General features: G+C 40.6%; 1 long non-coding RNA gene across 1 annotated transcript; it reads left to right on the top strand.

The window, feature by feature from the left end:
* Positions 1–802: 802 nt before the first annotated feature.
* LOC133635664 (uncharacterized) lies at positions 803–3007 on the top strand. Its single transcript, XR_009822100.1, has 3 exons — positions 803–956; positions 2569–2743; positions 2889–3007. It is a non-coding gene; the product is annotated as an uncharacterized LOC133635664 (long non-coding RNA).
* The last annotated feature ends 433 nt before the right edge of the window (positions 3008–3440 follow it).

Below are 3440 nucleotides of genomic sequence, written 5' to 3' on the forward strand. Positions count from 1 at the left end.
CCGGAAGATTTAGTGCTACAAAGGGTTCTGGGTATTTGTTGTGTTGTGTTTATGTTGTGTTACGGTGCGGATGTTCTCCCGAAATGTGTTTGTCATTCTTGTTTGGTGTGGATTCACAGTGTGGCGTATATTTCTAAAAGTGTTAAAGTTTTTTATTTGGCTACCGTCAGTGTAACCTGTATCGCTGTTGATGAAGTATGCGTTGCATTCAATTGTGTGTGGGTGCAGAAGCTGCACTGACATGAAACTGGGCCGGCACTCGTTTGAGTAGCTGAAAAAAAATTAAAAAAAATTTGGGAGGAGTGCTGGAGTCACTTTTGTCTTGACAAGTATTAGAAGTAGCGGTGAATGCGGTGTTACCGCGGCACTGCCGCAATGTATAATCGCCGGTCCAGCTTTAGTGTTAATTGATATTGCCTCAAGGGCCAAGTCAAATTACACGTTGGGCCAAATTTGGCCCAGGGGCCAGAGTTTGACACCCATGACCTTCACTGTAAAAAATTACTGTAAAAATAAAAAATGAAATTACAGTTATATACTCCATCCATCCATCCATTTTCTACCGCTTATTCCCTTCGGGGTCGCGGGGAGCGCTGGAGCCTATCTCAGCTACAATCGGGCGGAAGGCGGGGTACACCCTGGACAAGTCGCCACCTCATCGCAGGGCCAACACAGATAGACAGACAACATTCACACTCACATTCACACACTAGGGCCAATTTAGTGTTGCCAATCAACCTATCATGTTCTTCTTAAATGCAGTTAAGTAGTGTAAATTTTGTTGCATTTTTCAAAAAATATCGACCAGCAGTAAGTTACTGTAAAACCTACAGTGTAATTCAGTATTTTTCAGACTTGTTTCTTGGGTCCGCCCACAATTCGTCCAACCGAGCTTCATTTCACCTGGCCGACCCTGCTAAATCCATCCTACTGCATCGTGTGTTTTTGATAACAAGGTAAGAGTCACTTGTACCTTGATGTGTCATTTTCTGTTTGAATTACTTTATATATATATTTATAAAGTCCGAAATGTCAGCATCACAGACACTATCGTTGACCACGCGCATGTACCGCCGCATGCTAGCTAGCTAAGTTTTCTTCTTTTTTGTCATAGTCATCATAAAAGATGATAACTTGCAACATATGTGCTACGACTTGCAGCAATGCATTTGCGTATGTTAGACACATGCGAAGTCATAGTTGTATGCCTAATGCATCGTTTAAGTGTGCTTTCCCTAAATGCACAAGAGTTTTTTCCAACTTCTCAGCCTTCAAAACTCACAGCCGTCGTCATAAATATGGCAAGAGTAGGACTGATATGTATAGCGCAGAAGGTTTACCTTGTAATATTGTCTTATGTAGCGCGAAGTGCGATGATATACGGGCCCTTCTCCTGCATTTGAAAAGTCATATTACCGAAGGTAGGACAGTTACGTGCCCCTTCAGTCAATGTGAAAAAAGATTTACAGTTAAGTCTACTTTCACATCGCACGTGTCAAGGAAGCACTACGGCTACACTGAACGAAGTTTGACTTGCTCAACAGCAAATCCAAGCAGCTCTTGTGTTATTAACACTGATGATGACTATTGTGATATGCAACTTGAGAATTCAGGATATTCCTGTTATGAAGACATGGAGGTCTACTTGCATTAAAAAAATGTTCACAGCACTGAAAAAAGGTTGAGAACCACTGCCTTAGGACAGTGGTTCTCAACCTTTTTTCAGTGATGTACCCCTGTGAACATTTTTTAAATTCAAGTACCCCCTAATCAGAGCAAAGCATTTTTGGTTGAAAAAAAGAGATAAAGAAGTAAAATACAACACTATGTCATCAGTTTCTGATTTATTAAATTGTATAACAGTGCAAAATATTGCTCATTTGTTGTGGTCTTTCTTGAACTATTTGGAAAAAAAGATATAAAAATAACTAAAAACTTGTTGAAAAATAAACAAGTGATTCAAATATAAATAAAGATTTTTACACATAGAAGTAATCAAATTAAAGTGCCCTCTTTGGGGATTGCAATAGAGATCCATCTGGATTCATGAACTTCATTCTCAACATTTGTTCACAAAAAAAGAAATCTTTAACATCAATATTTATGGAACATGTCCACTACGCTTTAACCAAGCCTCCATTGTTTTCTACATGGATAGTTGATTGACAGTTGGTGCCGTGTGGCACCGCCAGGTAGGGTCAAACCATCATGGCATGGGGGAAACTCTGGCTTTATGGTAATGAATGGAATAGCCTACTTGATTAGTTGTTCAGTTTATGAACTTACATTCATATTTTGTCGAAGTATTATTCAATAAATATATTTATAAAGGATTTTTGAATTGTTGCTATTTTTAGAATATTTTTTAAAAATCTCACGTACCCCTTGGCATACCTTCAAGTACCCCCAGGAGTACGCGTACCCCCATTTGAGAACCACTGCCTTAGGAGACTAGATGTAAACGGAGTAAAGAGAGAGCGAGTGAGGTGGCCATTCCAAATACTTTTAAAATGCTACCCATATTGGATACTGTTTAGGAACATAAACTGCATTTCTTGACTGTACCAGTTGCTGGTGACAAAGTCACAATAAAACGTTGGATGATCAGCATGGAAGGTGATGTCATCTGCAAAGGCGTCCAACCTAGCTTAATCTCAGGGCTTGCTGCCCTTCTTGCCACCTACTATGTGTTCAACTTGGAATACCAAGAGGAAGGTCCTCGGACATTGGAATTTGTTCAAAGGTAAATCCTCTTGATACTGTTAAAATACTGTTAGGATATTTTATTTTATATTTCTCACCTCTGTTCAGGAATTTGACTTGTCATTTCCCCAATTGTGTGCCTTAAATCAATGACTCTTCTGTTCCTTTGTGTACCTTCTTATTAGGGACCGAAGCACCAGTTTGACTCTAGGATACAGAGAAGGTAGGTAATGTGCAGGTAAAGATATGTTGACTGGGTCAAAGAAGGAAGCACCTGTTTGACCCCAGGATGCAGAAAAAGTAGGTAATTTGCAGGTAAAGATATGTTGACTGGATGATGGCAGGAAGCACCAGCTTGACCCGAGAATGCAGAGCAAGTAAGTAATGTGCGGGTGAAGATATGTTGAATGGGTAAAGGCAGGAAGCACCAGTGTGACCCCACCATGCAGGGAAGGTAGGTAATGTGCGGGTGAAGGTATGTTGAATGGGTGAAAGAAGGAAGCGCATGTGTGGTCGAGGCCATGCAGACAAGGTAGGTATGTGCAGGTGAAGATATGTTGTATGGTGAAAGAAAGAAGCACCAGGGATGCAGGGAAGTTAGGTAATGTGCAGGTAAAGATATGTTGAATGGGTGAAGGCAGGAAACACCAGCTAGACGCCAGGATACAGAGAAGGTAGGTAATGTGCAGGTAAAGATATGTTGAATGAGTAAAGGCAGGAAACACCAGCTTGACTCC

This window comes from Entelurus aequoreus, linkage group LG20 (assembly GCF_033978785.1).
Source record: "Entelurus aequoreus isolate RoL-2023_Sb linkage group LG20, RoL_Eaeq_v1.1, whole genome shotgun sequence".
NCBI lineage: Eukaryota > Metazoa > Chordata > Actinopteri > Syngnathiformes > Syngnathidae > Entelurus > Entelurus aequoreus.